Source organism: Ambystoma mexicanum, chromosome 1p (assembly GCF_040938575.1).
Source record: "Ambystoma mexicanum isolate Mex_15411 chromosome 1p, UKY_AmexF1_1, whole genome shotgun sequence".
Lineage (NCBI taxonomy): Eukaryota > Metazoa > Chordata > Amphibia > Caudata > Ambystomatidae > Ambystoma > Ambystoma mexicanum.
This window is the reverse complement of record NC_090921.1, coordinates 16105151-16128767: the sequence shown is the minus strand read 5'-3', so window position 1 is coordinate 16128767 and position 23617 is coordinate 16105151.

The following is a 23617-nucleotide window of genomic DNA, read 5'->3' as shown; positions in this document are numbered from 1 at the left end:
TGCTGTTTAATTACCTCACTGATTTGTGGTAATTCCACCTGATTAAAAAATGCAACTTGTGCTTCTGCCTCTAAGTTATCTCGTTTTGAATTACTGGCATAGAACTCAAACATTACCCTCTCTATCTCTTTCTCCCCCCTCACTACATCCCCGTTCCTATCCCGGAGTTGAGTTATACGGTTCCGGAGTTTTTGGTGTCGGAATTTGGCAGCAAGGAGTCGATTGGCTTTATCCCCATGTATATAGTAAAATTGCTTAGTCTGCAGCAACAGACGCGCCGCATCATCCGCCAAATGTGTTTCTAGACTTGCCCTGGCCTTCTTTAATTCCCGCCATGCCTTCTGTGAGCCTTTGTCCTTATATTCCACTTCCGCCTTGTGTACGTTGGCTTCCATATTACTTCTCACCCTTTCCCGACTCTTAATATAGTTTGATGTTTGGGCAATGAATTCCCCCCTTACTACCGCTTTGCTGGCATCCCATATGGTCAGCCAGTCCATTCCCTGCATAGTATTCTCTCGGAAATAATTCAGTAGGGTTTGCTCTATACTGCCTCGGACTGTTAGGTCCTTCAATACAACTTCATTTAATCGCCAGGGTTTGTAAGATTGTTGTTGCGGTTTATCAGGCTCTAATTTAAGTAGTACCGGGGCGTGGTCTGTCAGGCACCTCACTCCTATTTCCAAGCCCGTGACCTGTGGGATCACTGTTTCAGAAACAAGAATCATGTCAATTCGGGAGTAGCCCTTTTGTACTGCTGAATAGTGAGTATACTCCCTGTCTTGTGGTTTGAAGAATCTCCAAGTCTCTATGAGGTGTAGATCCCTCAGAAACCTAGCTAGGGCCTGTCTAAATGTATGATTATTGGAGGTGGCGGGGAGAGTTTTCCCCAATTATGCGTCCATTACCCCATTAAAGTCACCTCCAATTAGGATTTTCCCAATTCCCCACTGTGGAATTTTGGGCAATAGGCTCAATAAAAAGTGGTCTTGTTTCATGTTTGGAGCATATATGGAGATCAAGGTAACTAATTGACCCATCAGTACTCCCCCCAGCATTAAGTAGCGGCCTTCCGGGTCTTTTTTAAGGAATTTTTTCTCAAACTTGATACCTTTTGCTAATAGGATGCCTACACCCCCCCTCTTGGACCCACTCGAGGCCAGGTATTGTATGGGGAAAGCTCTGTATCTCAACCTTTGTTCGTCTCCCGATAGGAGATGCGTTTCCTGCAACCATACCACTGAAGCGTGCATGTCTCTCAACCTGGTTAACATAGATTTCCGTTTGACCGGAGAGTTAAGCCCATGAACATTTAATGAGATGAATGTCAACTCAGACATTATTGTGGTTCAACTTATAGTCTGGTTCTTTGCGTTCCCGCCCCCAGCTTTGATACCAGTTGCATATACAATCCGTATTTCATCACCCATGAATAAACAACAAGATAAACACCCCCCATCCCAACTTTCAATTCAGAACTTCTCAAAAACATTTCCCACTTAAATTGTTCAAGGTAGATCACCAGGTTTTATAGTTACCCGGGAAATTTGGGTTCCGGAATACCTCCCCCCACAACGCCCCCCGGCTTGATGCTTTTTATACTTTTCCCTGTATGTCATTGTAGTACCCAATCACACTACAGATGTAAGACTCTCTGTAGGATTGACATTCCCCCCACTAAATTTGAGGAAGCCACCCTTAATCTCCTGGTTCTCCGACAGTTGCTTATGTGGGGTGTGAGGGCGTAGACTCCTTAATACGCCCACGTGGATGAAGGTGCCCTTGCCTCCATTGCCCTTTGCCCAGACCCTTTTCTGCATCCCGGTTCTGGGATGGGGAGCCCCCATTGTCGATAGGAGAACCTTCTTCTTCTTCCTGCATAAGTTCTGCCATGTCTTCTTCTTTGGAAACAGAGAATTTTCGGCCCTTCCATTCCAAGCGCAGAGATGTTGGGTGCCACCACCGATACCTCACCTCTCTTGTTCTCAGCCAATCAGTGACCACTCTAAGTTTTTTCCTTCTGGCAAGTGTAGCTTGAGCTAGGTCCTGGAATAGTTGAATTGGGGCAGAGCGAAACCTGATGGGCTCTTTCTTACGGGCTGCTTGCATAATGTCCTCCTTAAGCTGGAACATGTGTATCCGGGTCAGGACGTCCGGGAACAAGTTCTTGTTGATTTGGTATATAGAATAAACCTTATGCGTCCGATCCAACACAATTTCTTTGGTATCGTCTGCATTCAAAATGTGTCGGAAAAGGTCCACTACATATTGTTGCAGGTCAGAATCTGTTACCAATTTCGGGATACCACGTATCCGAATGTTGTGTCGCCTGGACCTATTTTTGGCATCCTCCTGTTTATTCTGCACCTTTTCCAGTTGTTGTTCCAGTTCAAGGACTCTGTTCGCCAGAACATCGTGCTTATGACTTTGCTCCGATACCACTGTCTCAACTTCGTCAACCCTTTTTTCAATTGCTACAACTCCTTTATTGAGATCTGCAATAGATTTAGCCAGGCTATTTGCGCTATCTTTGATGTCCTTTTTAAGTTCTAACAGCATTTCCAACAAGTCTGATTTCCGAATAGGTGGGTCCTCAAGTCCTTCTACTCCCTCTGGAGGAGGGGCATGTACTTGGGCCTGCACCTGGTTACGCGTCTGAGGGTCTGTTGCTTGCAGCATGGTTTTAATGTCTCGGAGCCTTGATTCTTATCTTTAAGAGATTGTTTGGACATTATGGACAGGTTGTGGAACACTGATTGGCTGCTCTTGCGTAGATCAAACGTGTTGGGGTCAGGGCTGTTTCTCGCTGTTGCCGTGCTGGCTTATGACCCGCCCCACGTTGTCCTAGCAGGATTGAATGTCTTTTGTGTGTCACATGGGGCTGGGTGCAACTCCCATATAGGACCCTAGATCATTTGTGGGGCAATGTGTTGGTAGGAGCGAGAGTTGCTGTAAAATTGTGCAGTATCACTTAGTTAATAGCAATTCAGCCAAATAACAGGTGGGTGTCGACAACACTTGGTTTTATTAGGCAGTCTGCTAAAGCCTCCTCTATTTCAGGTGTGTGTACCTATCCATCCAGTTAAGGGAATGGCAGCCAAAGCTTCCAGCTGCCCTCCTCCATCAGTGCGTGCCTGGGGGGGAGCTTAGGTCATCAATGGGATTAACTTGCTATTCGGATTTATATCATCCTGTTAAGGTATTTAAGTATATGCATTCAGCCCGGCATCCATAAAGGCCACTTTGCATGTAACCTTCCAGACCTTTAGAACAGCCTGAGTGCGTACCTCATTAGATCCTGCCGTCTGGGTCTGCCTTCCTCCATCAAGAGCACACCGCTTCTCATGGCAGCCTGCACCCGGGAATCAATTGTATATATCTTATTGCTGGTCCATACACCGAACCATTGTGCTTGGATGTACCAACAGCCCGCTCGAGGCTGTTCAGAAGCTCTTAGAGGGAGGGAGGAGAGGGGGCCCGGGACGCCGCCATAATTCTTGTATTAAGTAGGTACCCCCCGCCGTATCTGAAGCCTCCCCCCGGCTGGCTCCTCACCTCTGTTCCTCGCTGAATTCCTCCCACTGCTCTGGGTCTGCCCGTTCCAACGTCGCAGCTGGGTACCGCCCGTCTCCCTCCTCCTCTGCTAGCCGCAGCTCCTCGATGGCTGCGCACCGCAGGCCTCGGGGAGGGGACACCTCACCTCCAACCGCTGTCCGCGTGGCCAGCCGCGCGGTCCGAACAGAGTAGCGAGGATCCTCCCCTCCGCCCGCCCGCAACCGCTGGCCACAACGCGAGGACGCAGGTCTCCCGTTAACTTCGTTCTGGCTTGCGCACGTCCGGTGGCTCACGGCTATCGGCCCCTCGCGTGGATCATGGCAGCTGCCATCTTAGTGGAGGGGGGGATGTGCGAGTCCCTGAGATTCGCCAATTACTTCATCCAAAGTGCTCAGAATCGCCCGAATCTTCACCTCGCCGGTGCCTGAGGTATTCATGGATAATCATGCCGCTTCGGTGTGATTTTGGGGACCATTTCAAGGGGGTTAGGGAGCCGGGGGTGGATCAGATCACAGAGCTTGCCGAAGAGCCATCCGCACGGGTCCTCGTCTGGCCACGCCCCCCAGTGGTTTACATTTACTCTAAGGTCATTAGTCTGTTACCTTTACTTGTAAGGTCATTAATATGTAAAATTGACTTATAAACTCAACATTGCTTTAATGTAATGTACTGTTAGTGGTCCTGTACAGCACCCGCCTGCCACTATTGGTGGCTTAGCTGCGCTTTGCTATGTAAGGCAGATGAGAGAGCTGTGGTGTTGATGGGTGCAGGTCTGAAGTACCTGGTTCCTGAGTGCATATCTGCTTGCCATGGATTTTGCAGTGATTCTTGGGAGTATGTTATCCATAGCATCGTCGCTGATGTGGGCGCACACAACAGGGCTGAAGATGAGAGCTTAGTTGTAGCTCATTTAGTGTTGATGTGCTCATGGCTAGGCCTCTGGTGACTGTCTGTAAGGGATTTGTGTGTATAGTGTAATTTGGTAGGAAAACATAGAGGGGGGACAGTTGATGAGGGGGTACAGTGCAGTAGATTTTACAAGGAAAAACAACCTGCAACCCTGCACCCCCATCACTGGCCTCTTGTATACAGGTCCCATTTCACTAGCTCCCACTGCCCCTCTCAATCTCTCCCTCTCTCTCTCTCTCTCTCACTCTCTCTCTCTCTCTCTCTCTCTATCTCTCTCTCTCTCTCTCTCTCTCTCTTGCACTCTCTCTCTCACTTTCTCGCTCTTTCTCTTGCACTCTCTCTCTCTCTCTCCCTCTCTCACCCTCTCTCTCTCTCTCTCGCTCTCTCTCTCATCGATACATTGTATCCCTTGTGCAACAAATCAAGCATCTGGAAGTTGGCAGATGAGGGGGAAGGAGCAGCATGGAAGCTCCACTCAATCCCCATAATCTACAGCTGAGGGCTGTAGGAGGAGAGAGCCTTTGGTTGAGAGAAAGGGCTACTTGGAGTGCAGGGCCACAGTCACCCATTCTGCCTTGCCTGGCATGCCTTGTGGCAGGCTGAGAGTTGCCTCACAGCTCACTCTACCATGCTCAGGTACTGTGCTCAGTGGCCTACTGGGAATTCTGCCTGTCAGGGCCAGGAACAAAGGTGTTTGTCAGGCACTCACTAGGCCTTGAGGGGGGCAGGGGTTAGAATTGCTGCTCATTTCTTCCAATGGTCTACCCTGCGGTCTCCCTCAAGCCTCAAGCTCTTCTGCTACCAACAGACACAAACGTACACGTTTTGACCGGGCAGCAGGACTTGTGTGTCAGAGTGATGCTGCAACCCTGCTGGGGGTTCTTCATAATGAAACAAGCCAAAAAGATGCCGGGTGGGGTTCCTCAAAAAACTGTGCTGCTCCTTGGTGTAAAAAAAGGGACTGGGAAGTGTGACGGCAGCAGGATTTCAAGGAGAGGTGTGTTGGCAGTGACAGAGAGAGGTTTTGGGGCTGGGGGATATGATGGACCTTCTAAATAGACTTCAGTGTTGAGCTTGCAGTTACACTGGCCCCTTTCTAGCTCAGGGTCTCAGTGGGTTTGCTTACCTGTTCCATCACTAGAATGATGGTAGCAAGGCAACAACAGCCATGATTATTCATCCAGATTTTAAGGGCTGTCCCTCCCAAGGGAGGGTGGGACAGTCAGAGATTAGCATATGTCCAGGATGTGACCTTTACCCCACAGGGGGTCTACCGGAGCGGGTATATTTACTTGCTAGGTCAGTAAGATAACCCCGTGAGCTTGGGAAGTACCCCAGACACCAGCCATAAAAGCACCCCACTGGCTTCTAGTGAAACACAAAGATAAGCCATTGAGCCTGCACAGTACCCGAGCCACCAGCCAGAACCCCCCCGCCCCTGCCTTCCAGTGAAACACAAAGATAAGCCACTGAGCCTGTAAAGTACCCACACACCAGTCAGAAAAGCACCCCACCGGCTTCCAGTCAAACACAAAGATAAGCCACTGAGCCTGTGAAGTACCACAGACGCCACACAGAAAAGCACCCACTGGCTTCCGATGAAACACAAAGATAAGCCACTGTGTAAGATCAAGCGAGGAATATTGCAGCTTAGTACGACCAAAAATTGAATCCGGCAATCACAAAGTCAAAAGTTATGAATACAACTTTATTCTGTACAGATTCAAATATCAAAGCCGATAGCTATCTGGCTCCCAACACCTCGCAGTGTGTACCAGCTGACACAGTAAGGAGTGAGAGTACTGGTCATCACAAAACATGCCGTATTTATACACAGTCCTGGTCATAGCCCAGCCCATCTCCAAACTAATAGGTTCCAAATTTGGGTTTGTGCCCAGTTCACATAACAAATACACAATATTTGTTTGTACTTTTGACATGTCTCATCTTTGAAGATTCAATGGTGTTGTTAGTTCTCCAGCTTTGGTTGATCCTAGTTTCAAGAAACAAATTCAATAGCTTATGGCTAAGGCACATAGTTCTAGTTTGTCTACCATTCAGTTCTGATGTTTGTATATGGCTGATGCTATTGATACAGACAACACTTTAAATTGAAGTTCACTTTGGCTCCAAGTTTCCTTAACCATACTGGCAAATTTTGTTGTAGTCAGCTGTGTGGATCTTTAGCTTTTAGAGTAAGTCCTGTTTCAAGAAAGGTACAAACGATTCCTTCAAAAATTCATAGCATTAGTTTACATGCATTGTATATCACTGTTTGAGGGAGGATGAGTTTTGTAGACATAGATAACGCTTTGAATGGGAGTTCATTCTGACTGCAAGGTCTCTTTGCACAGGACAGTCTGCTCTGCCAGCCCTAGTGTTGACATAGGCTCAAAGGTTGTGTCTATTCTGACAGCTGAAAATATGGTTAATCATTTCTGAACAGAGAGCAGAAGTTAGAATCAAGATGGAGGGTATTTTCCAAAATGGCGTTTGAAGTCAATTCTAATTAACCGCAGGTTTTAATACAAATGCGAATGGCATAGGACAATATTCATAATCAGACGATATTTATGCGACTATGGTTTAACAAACCCTCCTTTTGGCCTAAGCCAAGAGTATAATTCAAACATTCTGACCATGCGATGACCATGTGTCATAATCAGAACACTCTGAGTTGCTGGATTCAAAAACATCAATTACCATTAACTCTTTAATCATACAAGGGTCTATCCTCACTGATTAAATTTACAATGTTGGTACAACCCTCAAATGTACCCTTTGGCTGGGAACCCTTTCTCTGTATGCAGAATGGGACAGTTTCTGGACTATGGTTGATAGTATATGAGGGAGGCGTGCCGCCCCGGTTGCCTACGGGAGCCATTTTGAAAGAGATCAATGATTGAAAAGGAGAAGGCCTAATAGAAGCAATATTGAACTTACTCCTATTCGCAAAGAGAGAACATCCTAAAGGTGTTAAGACGTGCTTTTCAAATTCATTAAGATTAGTTCCATCAAAATTCCCAGTAATACTATTGTTCCAACGACCAAAGAATAGTGTCCTCAGGGAGGCATAGCATGCAGTAGTCAAAGGTAGAGGATGAATATACCAGCCCAACCCTTTTTCCCCGTGCTGTGGCAAATGCAAACATATCCAGAAATGTGTTCTATTGAGAATTGCATGGGTCGCATTCATGATTAATAATAAAGTATTATTTTGGTAACTCTGTCTGTGTTGGGAATCCCTAGGGGGTAGAGTGTTCAGATGCACGAAGGGTGAAGACATAGTGGGAACACTTTCAGTAGGTAACAAAGTCTCAAGTCGATGCACCCCTTCGATATACCAGAACTCAAGCGCGATCACAACTACTAGACCAGTTAACATAACTACAAGAAAACAGTAAGTCCTCAAGGACCATGATTTTTGATGTCCAACATTTTTGTTAAACAGACAATCGATTGGTTGCTTCATACGAGTAGAGTTAGCGACAGGCATTGTTCCTCAAAGTTCGTTCCGAAAAGTCTCTGCGATAAAACTCCTTAAGTTCGTTCGTTGGTGATCTCCTGACCATGTGATTTATCTTGATTGAAGGTAACTTTGCCGGTCCCGGCCACTTACTTATGTTTCAGCGAGAGTGGCAAGGGACTAGCTCAACAGTCGTTTCTTGTGGGAACAGCTGTGGTGTACGTCTAGTGCCGTGGATGCAGGTCGTACCTCAAAACTCCAGGTATGGCATGATCTGCGAACAGAGTGTTGTTGCTTCCTGATGGAAGTGTTGAAACAGAGGCAAGATTGCTCAAGGGTGCAGAAAAATCTAAGGATGAATTTGAAGACAATTCAGCAGTCTCTGCAGGCCCCATGGGCTCAGGAAGAATCTCAGAGACACCCTTGGTGTTGTTCAAAATGGGCTTGTCGTACGGAACAGAACAAATAGTCTCCTTCTCTTCTCCTTCGTCAAGTGGCAGAGGAAAAGGTATCTTCTTGACGTGAGTCGCGTGGATCCAGTGTCTCTTTCCGGATACTCGTACAGCAGTCTGTGTGGCCAACAGGACCCGGAATGGTCCTCTCCAGCATGGTGGAGACAGGATGCTCTTTCAAATGCTTTAGTGTGCACCCAGTGGCCTGGTCGAAGTCGATGACCTGGCCCCTCGTATTTTACTGGGAGGGCTTCTCGCACCTGCTGATAAATGAAATACAAGTTTTGAGTTAACTGGTCACAGTACTCAGAAAGAAGTACATTCTCAATATATTTTAGCAACTTGGGCTCTGGTATCCTAAAAAGGCATAGAAAGGAGGCCTAAACTACCCCTTGGTGGCGGTGTTCCTCTGCCACTATTGTGCTGTAAGCAGACTGTGCAACTTTGACCAAGATGCTCAGCAGTCTTTGGAATATTTACATTAGCCCAGACAGGTTCTAACAATTTAAACACAAAATATTTTTTGGCACATATATGAGTAGGACCATGAGCCATTGTCACCATAGCGGCAACATAAGCATTTGGCAGCATCCATCTATATTGTTCAGTGTCTACCCAACAACCCTCATCATCTAAACTTGCTGGACCCTCAGCCCACTGTTTACTTTCATCTGGAGTAGCGTCAGCCTGAATTTCTTTTATGCAACCAATCCTTTCATCTATCACACAGGTGTTAGTGACCCCTTTTGTAGGATCCAGAACATACATTTTAGAATGTAAGTCAATGGCAGTTTGTTTGCCTATTCTGTCAGCAAAAGCGTGTCCTTTCCCCACATCATCTGTTACTTTCTGGTGGGTTGCGCACTTCATTATTGCTAGTTGAGTAGGAAGCACAAGTGCTGAGAGTAGCCGAACTATCAAGGTACCATGTAGAATCTTAGTTCCGTGTGAGGTCAAGAAACCTCTTTCTGTCCATAGTCTACCGAAGTTGTGAACTACCCCAAAGGCGTACTGGTTGTCTGTAAATATATTTACACTAAGCCCTTTGGAAAGTTCACAAGTTCGAGTCAGTGCAATAATCTCTGTGGCCTGCGCAGAGTTATGCGAGATTCTCTTGGTTTCTACAATCGTGCTTAGTGTAGTGATGGCATAAGCAGCAGTGGATGTAACATCGGGAAGTTTGAAGTAGGAGCCATCGCAAAATAGCTCCCCTTGTGGATCTTTCAATGGTGTGTCATTTAAGTAAAGTCTGCTTTTGTTTCTTGCTCTGTGGTATAGAGGCAGTCATGTGACATTTTGTCACTGCAAGCAGTTTCTTGCAGAAGAGGCAATAGTTCAGCCGGATTTAATGCACAACATCTTGTAATTTTGATATGCGGTGCAAAAAGAATCAGCTCATATCTTGTTAATCGTGCTGATGTAAGATGTTGCATTTGCGTTCTGTTCATTAGAACGTCTACGGAGTGGGGTACCATCACAGTTAAAGAGTGACATAAAACCATACCCTCACTTTGTTTTACGGACACAGCAGCAGCAGCAACAGCTCTCAAGCGTCTCGGCAAAGCGCATGCAACAGGATTAAGTGTGGAGGAAAAATAACCGCACAGTCCATTCTTCCCCCCATGTTCCTGCGTTAACACAGCCAAAGCACATCCATCACATTCATGCACATACAGAACGAAGGCCTTATCATAATTTGGTGTGCCCAAAACCGGTGCTGAACAGAGTGCAGTCTTGAGCAGATCAAAAGCGTTCTGGTGTTTCAAGTTCCATGGTAATGGCAAAGAAATGCCTTTCTTTGTCAATGCCAACATTGGTTTTATCACTAGTGAAAAAATAGGGATCCACTGTCTACAGTAAGAAGCCATTCCTGTGAAGGCTCTGACTTCTTTCTGTGTATTTGGGACGGGCATGCTAGAGATTCTTTTTATCTGTTCAGGTGTCAGTCTTCTTCCCTCCTTTGACAGGAGATAGCCTAAATAGACGACCTTCTGTCGACAGTATTGAAACTTTTTCAATGAAGCTTTATGGCCATGCTCTGCTAGATGAATAAGCAGCAACACGGTGCCCTCCTTGCAAGCAACTTCTGAGTCTGCAGCTAAAAGAAGGTTGTTAACATATTGCAACAGCGCACAAGTGGAAGGCAACTCAAGTGTATCGAGCTGCTCTTTCAAAGCCCTACTGTAAATGCTCGGACTCTCCGTGTACCCTTGTGGACACGAGTAAATGTAAACGAGCATCCCCTTAGGGTGAACGCGAACAAATATCTACTATCCACGTGTACGGGAATACTAAAGAAGGCATTCTTAAGATCCACCACACTGAAATGAGTAGCAGAAGCTGGAATCATTGTTAATATCGTGGTTAGATCAGACACAATTGGAAATTGTGGAGCAAGAATCTTATTGATAGCACGCAAATCAATAATAAAAAGGAAAGGAATTGCATTATTCCCTTTCTTGTACACCGGTAAAATCGGACTATTGCACAAACTTCCTGCAATTTCCTCGATTACTGTCATGATCCCTGCTTCCAAGGGGTCAGGACTTGCCTCACATCCTTGGAAGCAGGCCCATAACCTTGATCCTGGGTACCAGCCAGTCCCTATCGGGACCTTTTGGACCTTGTCCTGGCGCCAGTGGCACCAGGCTCATGAAGATGACCGGTCCCGGCGCTGGAAGCGCCGGGCTCATAATGCTTAAGAGTGCTTCGGTGGACCTACCTGCAGCAGACCATGCTGCTTACTTACCAGCTCAATGGTCTTCTGATCCTTCTCTGCCTGGAACTACTTTTCCTGTCTGGGTGGGGTAGGAGCCACTCCCTGGAATCAGAACACAGGAACTCTTTTCTTAACTGGGCGAGGCTGTGGAAGAAGACGTCTAAGCACTACAGAAGGCTATTTAAACCACACCCGATTGATGAAACGTGCTTCGCGTTATTCTGCATCTGCAGCAGGACGCTCACCGTGTCAGCTCCAGTCTTCCTGAGATTCTTCAGCTCCAGTTCCTGTGAAAACATATTCCTTACCTGCTAGAGATCCGATCCTCAGCTGCACCTGCCAAGACAAAACAACAGGTTAGCAGAATTCAATTCGAGAGCAGCGCTCTTACTTACCAAATACGGCGGCATCTTCCAAAGCCTTCCGCCGCTTTCTTCGGCTCCCCATCGACATCTGCAAAGAAAAGGACTTGATTAAGCATTGCATTCTTGAATTGCTTACCTGCGCTCCGCACGTTCTGAACTTCAAGAAGCGCTGCATGCCGGCATCTGCAAAACAAAGGGAGACATTTTAAGGTGCATTCTAAACCAACCATAAACTTTCTACTTACGCGCTCGCACGTTCGCCGGCATCCATCTAGCAACGCTCTCTGCATCCACGATCTGCAAGGACAAAAGAGACATTAAGGCGTGCTTTTGAAACAAACAGCAGTCATTTTACTTACGTGCACCGCGCTTCATCTTCTTCGTACATACGCGCTTGCACGATCCTGGGCACTTATTCATCAGCGTCCATTGCACCTAAACCTGCAGGACAAAGAGAGACATTAGAAAGGGTGACAGCAACCGGTCATCTTCCCTACTCACCTGCTCGCCGCATCATTCCTCTACAATTTCAATCTTGACACCCTGAGAATGAGCAAGGGACTAAATTAAGGGTGCTCCATAGAAACCGCTTGTGCAGTAAACGGCGGTATCTTCCAGCATCAACCTCTCCAATCAAGAGGATTGTCAGTGAACCAGTGAAGTAACTGGTACTTGCGCCCCTGCAAAGACGCAGGATGGAGAGCCCGGCCTTAATATATCTAAGGTGAGCAAGCCACGCCCTTGGTTCGAATAAGAGGACTGAGGAAGGAGAAGTTCAGTCAATCCAGTTCCTACATCCTTGTTCTTCCGTCTGCAGACACCTCACTCTACACGTCCGGTACATCGTGAGAAGGGGACCAGCCCTATGAGAAGGCCGAGATCTATGAGTCACACTAGAAGACACGGCGACAGCTCAGTCCAGCCCAGCGCCTCCGTGGAAATCAGGTGAGCATTACAGAACGCGAAGCCCACCACAAATCTTCCACCCAGGCGCAATGGAAACCTCAGATACTGACCAACTAGCCCAGTTGCTAGGGGAATTAAGAGCAGAAGTACTAGCAGCGCGCCAGGAAACGAACGCCCTAAGGAGGGAGCTAATTGTGTCCAAAGAGCGCACAGATGATCTTGCTAGACAGTTGTTACAAACGCAGGCGGGGCACACACCGCTGCCGACCCCAGGGGGGTGTAATATCCCAGCGACCTCCACTAATCCTGTACAAATTAATCTACCTGGAAATGTGCCTTTGGCTCCACCTTCTCAGGCGATCCCAAAAGGTTTGCGGTGTTCATCAATCAATGTCGTCTGCACTTCCTGTGTAGGCCAGCTGCATTTCCCACTGATCAGGCCAAAGTGGCCTTCGTACTTTCATATCTAAGTGGCAGTGCTGCAGACTGGTCCATTCCCCTGGTAACCCAGGATGACCCGATTCTTCGTAATTTTCAGGCCTTCCAGTCCAGTATGGAAAGACTATTTGCCAGACACTTTCAGGGACAGGCCTTAGATAACGAACTCCTCTCTTTACGACAAGGTAATCAGGATCTTCTGGCATATATTGCATCATTTAACAGACTGGTAGTTGAAGCCAGATGGCCCGAGGATAAAAGGATTACGCTGTTTTATAGGGGGTTGCGTGGAGAACTCAAAGATGTCCTGGCCCAAGTAGTAAATCCTCCGCAAGATTGTTCTGAATATATTGACCTGGTGGTTCAACTGGATCACAGGTTACAGAATAGGAAGGCTGATCGCTCCAGATTCGAAGCTCGGGTTTTTTCAAGACCACAGAGTTCCGCCAAAGGAGTCGATACCGTAGAACCCATGCAAATAGGAGTCGTGAAAGGGCCATTAACACAAAAGGAATGAGAAAGAAGAAGACAGCTGCAATTGTGCCTCTATTGTGGGAATTCAGGACATTTTCTTCGTGAATGCCCAGTGAAACCTGCTAAGAAGACCGTGGGAGCTTCCGACAAAAGCATCGAAAAGCCAGAATCGGGAAACGACCTCGCCCGACAAGTGTAGAGGTCCGCTTGCCGAGCGTTAAAACCAGTTCTTTGACCTCGCATTTCATCATGCCCATGGTCCTAATAAGCCCCGAGAAGTCAGATCGTTTGCATGCCATCAAGGCATACATTGACAGTGGAGCAATCGGCAATTATGTGGATCGCGAGATGGCATCCAGGATGAATCTACCTCTCTGTCCTAAAATGGTTAAAGACGTTATTACCACAGTGGATGGTACGGAAATAGCTTCCGGACCAGTTACCCATACCACCGAGGGAGTGACGTTAGTAAGCCAAAATGGACATCGTGAGGAGATTGTGTTTGATGTGATCAAGGCCCCTCAGTTTCAAATATCCTGGGGATCCCTTGGTTAGAAAAACACAATCCTCAAATTGATTGGCGAGCAAAGACGATTCAGTTTCCGGAATGTGCCTCCACTTGTTATCTGAAGTCCGACATTAAGCTGGCAGCAATTACATCCGAGGGTCCCCAACTGCCTCCTGAATATCTAGAGTTCCAAGATGTCTTCCAGAAAGAACAAGCCAACTCCCTACCCCCGCACAGGTCATACGACTGTCAGATAGACCTGGTACCTGGGTCCACTCCTCCATGTAGTAGGATCTATGCTCTCACCGAACCAGAAAATCTCCACCTTAGGCAGTATTTGGACCAATACCTGGCCAATGGATTTATTCGTCCTTCTAAGTCTCCAGCCTCTTCAGCTCTGTTCTTCGTTCCGAAAAAGGAAGGGGATCTCAGAATATGTATCGATTATCGCGTCCTGAATCAGATTACAGTCAAGAACAGATATCCTTTGTCATTGATCCCTGAACTTCTAGACCAAGTCAAGAATGCTCGCATTTATACGAAGTTGGATCTCAGAGGAGCTTACCACTTGGTCCGAATAAAAGAGGGCGACGAATGGAAGACTGCCTTCCGCACCAAGTATGGATTATTTGAGTATCAAGTAATGCCCTTTGGACTATGTAACGCCCCGGCCGCCTTCCAGTACTTCATGAATGACGTCCTCAGAGAACTAATTGACGTGTGTACAGTTGTCTACATCGACAATATCCTTATATATTCATCCTCTGAGGCCGATCACCGGAAACACGTCAGGGGAGTTCTTGAGAGGCTTCGCCAACATAAACTCTTTGCCAAGCTTGAGAAGTGCGTTTTCCATGTCACCGAGGTCGAATTTCTGGGATTCATTCTGTCACCAAATGGAGTCCACATGGATTCAAGAAAGGTAGACGCTATCATTAAGTGGCCATCACCAACGTCGGTGAAAGGAATCCAAAGCATGTTGGGTTTCGCCAATTTCTACCGCAGATTCATTCCAGAATTCTCCCGAATAGTCCAGCCCATTACTGCCCTTCTAAGGAAAAACAAACGCTTTGCGTGGTCTACCGAGGCGGAGCAAGCCTTCCAAGAGTTAAAAGCCAAGTTTATCTCTGCTCCTGTTTTGAGACATCCCCGCCCAGAGCTTCCTTACATCGTAGAAACCGACGCCTCCAGTCTTGCGATGGGTGCAGTCCTATCGCAAAGAGATCCAGAAACAAACCAGTTACACCCCGTGGCATTTTGGTAACGCAAATTCTCGGCTCATGAAATCAACTACACCATTACCGATAAGGAACTTCTGGCTATTAAGTCCGCCTTCAAGGCCTGGCGACACTATCTTCTGGGTGCCAGACACACAGTCACAGTGATTACAGACCATCGCAACTTACAATACCTAAAGACAGCTAAAGCTCAATCCTCCAGACAACTCAGCTGGGCACTATTTTTTGCCGAGTTTGACTTCATCATTACCTACCGACCAGGTAACAAGAACGGTAAAGCTGATGCCCTTTCCCGGATGGGAGTGGAAGAGCACATGGTCAATCCTGAGCCCGTACCTATCATTCCCGAACAAAGAATCCTAGGTCTAATCGGCACACAATCCATCGAAGAAGTTGAAGCCAAAGTTAAACAACTTATAACTCCAGCAGACATACAGAATTGGCATCTTCAGGGAAAAGACTTCACGGTGAAGAACGACCTATTGTACTTCCAAGAACGGTTATATCTACCCTGTGCTAATTTACAGAATCAAGTCATCTCTTGTTATCACGACTCCCTAATGGAGGGACACCCCGGTATGGCCAAGACCTCGGAAAAGATCAAGCGTCACTTCTGGTGGCCATCTTGGAGAAAGGATATCAGAGACTTTGTAATGTCCTGTGGAGTGTGCGCTCAAAATAAAAGTCAAAAGGAGAAACCAGCAGGCCTCTTACGCCCACTTGACATCCCACCTCGTCCCTGGCATACTCTCTCCATGGATTTCATCACCGACTTACCTTCATGTTCCGGATATAATACGATCTTAGTAATCGTGGACCTATTCTCCAAGATGGCGCACTTCATCCCACTGAAAGGTCTACCGTCAGCAGCAATCCTGGACCGGGAGTTTCTCAAAAACATTGTTCGGTTGCACGGTTTTCCTTCAGTTTTAATCTCGGATAGAGGAAGTCAATTTGTCTCCCACTTTTGGCAGAGTTTCTGTCGGTTGGCTCTAATTGATGTAAGGCTTTCAACCAGTCACCACCCCCAAACCGATGGACAGACCGAGAGGACCAATCAAACTTTGGAAGAGTACTTACACTGCATGCTGCAACAAACAGAAAGAACTTGGAAGGACATCCTTTGGATAGCCGAGTACGCTTACAATAATTCAGTCCACTCTGGAACCGGAAAAAACCCGTTTTTTCTTTTATATGGTAGCCATCCTCGAACCTCTAATCTGGATCCACCTCAGGATCTAGGGACACCAGCAGTAGACCACCTGCATTCTGCAATCACCCAAGCCTTTAAGGAAACCACTTCTCATCTGCAAAGGGCTAAGGAACAATACAAGAAAGGAGCAGACCAACATCGGAAGGAGGCCCCTCAATATCAAGTAGGAGATCAAGTCTGGTTATCCACCAAACATTTACCCCTAAAAGGACCGCGCACCTTCAACCCAAGATACCTGGGACCCTACTCAATCACTACCATAATAAACCCAGTGGCAGTCAAGTTGGACTTGCCCCCTCATATGAAAATGCACCCAGTCTTCCATGTCTCGCTACTAAAACCTGTGCAGCCAGAGACCCGATTGACTAAATCTCCAGAACCTATCCTAGTTGATGGAGAACTCGAGTTTGAAATCAAAAACATCTTAGATTCCAAAATCTCCAAATCAAGGCTATACTACCTGATTGACTGGAAAGGTTATGGCCCCCAGGAAAGGTCTTGGGAACCTGCAGAACATGTCCACGCACCTCGTTTAGTCAAGAAATTTCATCGAACATTTCCTAACAAACCAAGACCCCCGGAGAAGTCAAGCTTGGGAGGGGCCTTGAGGGGGGGTGCTGTCATGATCCCTGCTTCCAAGGGGTCAGGACTTGCCTCACATCCTTGGAAGCAGGCCCATAACCTTGATCCTGGGTACCAGCCAGTCCCTATCGGGACCTTTTGGACCTTGTCCTGGCGCCAGTGGCACCAGGCTCATAAATATGACCGGTCCCGGCGCTGGAAGCGCCGGGCTCATAATGCTTAAGAGTGCTTGGGTGGACCTACCTGCAGCAGACCATGCTGCTTACTTACCAGCTCGATGGTCTTCTGATCCTTCTCTGCCTGGAACTACTTTTCCTGTCTGGGTGGGGCAGGAGCCACTCCCTGGAATCAGAACACAGGAACTCTTTTCTTACCTGGGCGAGGCTGTGGAAGAAGACGCCTAAGCACTACAGAAGGCTATTTAAACCAAACCCGATTGATGAAACGTGCTTCGCATTATTCTGCATCTGCAGCAGGACGCTCACTGTGTCAGCTCCAGTCTTCCTGAGATTCTTCAGCTCCAGTTCCTGTGAAAACGAATTCCTTACCTGCTAGAGATCCGATCCTCAGCTGCACCTGCCAAGACAAAACAACAGGTTAGCAGAATTCAATTCGAGAGCAGCGCTCTTACTTACCAAATACGGCGGCATCATCCAAAGCCTTCCGCCGCTTTCTTCGGCTCCCCATCGACATCTGCAAAGAAAAGGACTTGATTAAGCATTGCATTCTTGAATTGCTTACCTGCGCTCCGCACGTTCTGAACTTCAAGAAGCGCTGCATGCCGGCATCTGCAAAACAAAGGGAGACGTTTTAAGGCGCATTCTAAACCAACCATAAACTTTCTACTTACGCGCTCGCACGTTCGCCGGCATCCATCTAGCAACGCTCTCTGCATCCACGATCTGCAAGGACAAAAGGGACATTAAGGCGTGCTTTTGAAACAAGCAGCAGTCATTTTACTTACGTGCACCGCGCTTCATCTTCTTCGTACATACGCGCTTGCACGATCCTGGGCACTTATTCATCAGCGTCCATTGCACCTAAACCTGCAGGACAAAGAGAGACATTAGAAAGGGTGACAGCAACCGGTCATCTTCCCTACTCACCTGCTCGCCGCATCATTCCTCTACAATTTCAATCTTGACACCCTGAGACTGAGCAAGGGACTAAATTAAGGGTGCTCCATAGAAACCGCTCGTGCGGTAAACGGCGGTATCTTCCAGCATCAACCTCTGCAATCAAGAGGATTGTCAGTGAACCAGTGTAGTAACTGGTACTTGCGCCCCTGCAAAGACGCAGGATGGAGAGCCCGGCCTTAATATATCTAAGGTGAGCAAGCCACGCCCTTGGTTCAAATAAGAGGACTGAGGAAGGAGAAGTTCTGTCAATCCAGTTCCTAAATCCTTGTTCTTCCGTCTGCAGACACCTCACTCTACACGTCCGGTACATCGTGAGAAGGGGACCAGCCCTAGGAGAAGGCCGAGATCTACGAGTCACACTAGAAGACACGGCGACAGCTCAGTCCAGCCCAGCGCCTCTGTGGAAATCAGGTCAGCGTTACAATTACTCCACTATGGACAAAATCAGAAACTATGCTCTTCAGAGCTTGCTCACCATCAACTAAAATCTTATATTGTGGAATAAGTGGCAACTTAACTCCTGGTTTCAAAACAATTTTAACAGGTTCAATTTGCAAAATGCCAACATCTTTGTCATCAACCACCCATAAACATGCCGGAACTTTACTAAATTCAGACGGTAAAGGTCTAGTCAAAAACTGTGAGGCAGAAGATTGCTGGGGTGAAATCATCAAACGTACTCCATCCGAAGAACCATGAATTGCCGCATTTAAATCCTTCAACAGATTCAACCCCAACAAATTCTCACCACAATTTGTCATTCGAAGAAATGGACAGTGCTCCATAAATGCCCCCAGTGAAATCGGTACCAGCTGATAAACCGGACTGACCACTGGCATGCCAGAAAACCCTACTGAAACATTATTCTGCCCTGACAATGGAATAACTGGAACCTGTGAATGATCAAACGAACACTTCTGTGCTCCCTTATCTATCAAAAATAGATGCTTCCTATTCCCCACTTTCATCTCAATGTAGGGCCCTTTCTGATCGACGGGAATAGGTACACGTTCCAGACCCTGCTTTGGGCTGTCCTAACAAAACAATATATCATCAAAGACAAGATCCTCAGAAAGATAGGCAGTTGAAGGATTAATATAAAAAATATTTCTGCTATCTGTACTAGGCTGCTGACTATCTTGCCAGAATGACTGTGGATTTGGAGCGAACTGGCTTCTACCAGGACCCCCTACCCCAGGGCGGCCTCTGGATTGTGTACCCATGATACCACATGTGTTATGCAATCTCTGCTGAAAGATCGGGCATTGTGCTCGCCAATGACCTTCTTGTCTGTAATAAGCACATTGATTCATGTGTACAGGACCCAACTGTGTATTACTTTATTGAGCAAACTGGCCTCTAAACTGTGTACTCCCACCTCTGGTTCCTCTAACTATCTGTTGCAATAATACTTTGTTTTTCAGGTCTCCCTTCTTCCTTTCTATCCTCCCCTTTTCACTATTGACTCTATTTTCATAATACTCAGCCATATGAAATACTTCAGACTGTGGTTTAGCTTGCCAGGCGCTTTCAGAAGTCATAATTTACGATTGGATATCAAGCAGCAATCCACGCACAAATTTGTTCTCAAACAACCTTTTGCCTGACTCAATGCTTAAATCCTGACCGCTAAAATCAGAAAATACTTGTTCGAACCGATTAAAAAATTTGGTAGCAAATTCAGATTTCCCTTGGGCACAAGCAGTGAGTTTGTCCCAAAATATCCTTCTCTCTGGAACTAGAGTCTTTAATTTAATTACTATTCTGTCTGGCAGTGTCAGTATCACCTGTGGTGGTCTCTCACCAGCTTCTCTTTCTCCATCTAACCATACTAAGTTAACCCATGTGTCACCCAGCCCTGCCTGATCATCTACAGTTCTAATCTGTTTCCATAAATCAGCAGGTAGGATCACAGGGAACAACAAGTATATATCACCCAGAGTGAAGACTAATGAATGCAAGACAGATTCTATTTCTTTCTAAAATCCTGTAGGATTTTTACTAATATCTGGAATCGACTGTCTAATGGTATTCACTTCCTGTCTGGAGAACGGAACATCAACAAATTGCGAAACATAGTGAGCTTCAATAGTGGTAGCAGGTTTGCCTGCTGCAGCATCAGCTGGAATTTCCACTTTAGGAACAAATGTCAGAGGAACCTCTCTTATTGGCATTCAGGAAGTAGGCAACTCTGAACGTTTGTTAAGCAATAAGGCTAAATCGAGTGACAAAGTATTCAAAGCAGTGTCAGGTGAAAATGCTCTCTTATAAATAATCATCAAATCTGCGGGGCAACAAATCTTTTTCTTCATACATTCATCCTGGAGGTACCATTACCTGTAACACTTTGCATTTCTGTAACACTTTCATTTGCATTTCTGGAGTATACTGACTAAACGTATCATATACTTCCATGGGAGATACCGAAACATCTGAAATCCATCTAAGTACATCCTTTGTGCAAATTCGCGTCTCTTCACTCGTTGATTTACAAGGAGGAAGGAACAGTTTCTGCACATATGGAGCGTACAATCTATCACCATCTGTTTCATCATTCTGTAACTGATCTAACTCCCTCTTAAACTCAAAAACCCTCTCGACATGCTCATGTACTTTCTCTGCAGAGTAAGCTAAGACATTAAAATCCCTCAACCCTTGTGGGACATCTATGTCCGTCAAATCATTCCACATTTCAGCCAATTGCATTCCCATCCCCTCTATAAAAATATTCTGTTCGGGAATACTTTCTTGGTCAGAAATTGTAGCTAAGACAGCTGATTTTTCACCTTCTCCTATACATTTCATACATCCAATTCCCTCTTTCTAGCTTTGCAAACTGTACTAAGAGTCACTACCTTTGATTCGGCACGTGCCCCTTCAATTGTTTCAAGTGGAGCAGAACCATTTGGGAAAGAGAGTTCAGACAAATCCTGTACAACAGGTAGTGGAGACACTACTGCTGGCGGTAAAGACGGAATTATGGGAACAGCAAGTATTGGTAAGGTGGCGATGCAGAAGGGGAAACAACAATAGGAAAAGGCGCAACAGCTGGTGGCGAAGGAGCAGCAGAAAGAAAAGCGACAGCTACGGGAGGAGGTGCAACAATGGGAAGAGGTAAGACAGCAGGAAGAGGTACATAAGGAGGTGGTGCAGTGGCACCACGTCTACGTTCATTTAAAGGCTTATCAATTAGTTCATCTGAGGCATGAAAATCTTTAGACGGATATATGTTCTGTACACCAAGTTGGAAAGCCCTATCCACGTTTCTAACAGACTCTGACTGTTTATGTTGATCATACAATAATGCCTTTTCTTAATATGACATGTGACGACGTGCATGCTTCTCTTTACTCTTAAATTGCTGCATAGTTCCTTTTTCCAGTTCTGAATTACATCAAATGCTGCAGGTCTAACTTTTTTCTTTAACAATATAGACTCTAAATACTCTATTCAGGCAATCTCAAAACTACCATTGAATGGCCACTGAAATTCGGAAGCATGTCTAGTTTGTCTGTGCCAAATATCGTTGAATAATTTACTACCAATGCCGTACTTACAGTATATAGTACATGCCAGTGACCCCTCCTGTTGCACCGGACGGCCACATTCCAAAGATTGTCTGTCTCTGCGGAATAATCCCGTGAAACAGGCAGACAATTTCCCAGGCATATCAGATCACTGGTGTTACCTGCCGTCGTTTGAACTTGCAAGTGCAAATCTGCAACCAAATATCAGGATACTTAGGAATCAGGGCATGACTCACCTGATTACAAAGGACAAAGGATGTCCGATGGGATTACAAAGGATCAACGTGGCTGGCAATTCCGGCAAAAATACCCGCCTCGATATGGGGTCCCTCGTCAAGATATCCTCTCGAACTGCTTGCTCACCGTTCAGAGATCAGATCATGCAGTACTGTTGAGGTGTCGCCTCTCATACAAAAAGGGGCCCCTTTTCTCACGCTCCGATCCCAGTCTGGTAGCCGCGTTCTTAATCAGCGAGGTGACATCAATCTTGAGGGTGCCTATTTGGGTGCCATCTTGTAAGATCAAGCAAGGAATATCGATGCTTAGTAGCACCAAAAGTTGAATCCACCAGTCACAAAGTCAAAAGTTATGAATATAACTTTATTCTGTACAGATTCAAATATCAAAGCAGATAGCTATCTGGCTTCCAATACCTCACAGTGTGTACCAGCTGACACAGTGAGGAGTGAGAGTACCGGTCATCACAAAACATGCAGTATTTATACACAGTCCTGGTCATAGCCCAGCCCATTTCCAAACTAATAGGTTAGATGTTTGGGTTTGTGCCCAGTTCACATAACAAATATACAATATTGGTTTGTACTTTTGACACGTTGTCCCATCCTTGAAGATTGAATGGGGTTGTTGGTTCTCCAGCTTGGGTTGATCCTAGTTTCATGAAACAAATTCAATATCTTATGGCTAAGGCACATAGTTTTAGTTTGTCTACCATTCAGTTCTTATATTTGAATATGGCTGATGCTATTGATGCAGACAACACTTTAAATTGAAGTTCACTTTGGGTCCAAGGTTCCTTAACCATACTGGTAAACTTTGTTGTAGTCAGATGTGTGGGTCTTTAGCTGTTAGAGTAAGTACTGTTTCAAGAAATGTACAAATGATTCCTTCAAAAACTCATAGCATTAGTTTACATGCATTGTATATCACTTTTTGAGAGCGAATGAGTTTTGTAGACATAGATAACACTTTGAATGAGAGTTAATTCTGACTACAAGGTCTCTTTGCACAGGACAAATAGTCTGCTCTGCCAGCCCTAGTGCTGACATAGTCTCAAAGGTCGTTTCTGCTCTGACAGCTGAAAACATGGTTAATCATTTCTGAACAGAGAGCAGAAGTTAGAATCAAGATCGGGATATTTTCTAAAATTGCGTTTGAAGTCAATTCTAATTAACCGCAGGTTTTAATACAAATGCAAATGGCTTAGGACAATATTCATAATCAGACGATATTTATGCAAATATGGTTTAACAACTGAGCCTGCAAAGTACCCAGACAACAGTCAGAAAGGCACCACATTGGCTTCCGGGGAAACACAAAGATAAGCCATTGAGCCTGCAGAGTACCCCCTACACCAGCCAGAAAAGCACCCCATTGGCTTTCAGTCAAACACAAAGCTAAGGCACTGAGCCTGCAATGTACCCCACTGAGCCTGCAAAGTACCCCACCCACCAGCCGGAAAAGCACCCGACTGGCTTCCAGTGAAACACAAATATAAGGCACTGAGCCTACAAAGTACCACGGACTCGAGCCAGAAAAGCACCCCCCAGGATTCCAGTGAAACACAAAGATAAGGCACTGAGCCTACAAAGTAATCCCGCAGCCAACCGGAAAAGCACCTCACTGGCTTCCAGTTAAACACACAGATAACCCACTGAGCCTGAAAAGTACTTCAGACACCAGCCAGAAAACCACTGCACTGGTATACAGTGAAACACAAACATAAGCCACTGAGCTTGCAAAGTGCCCCAGACACCGGCCCAAAAAGCATGTTAGGCAGAATCCTCTGCAGTACCACTACAGGCGATTAAGTCTACAAATGGCAGTACAATTTCACATTTGGTACAAGACTGTACTACACAGTTATAGTGGTAGCAGTAGCGGGGCAG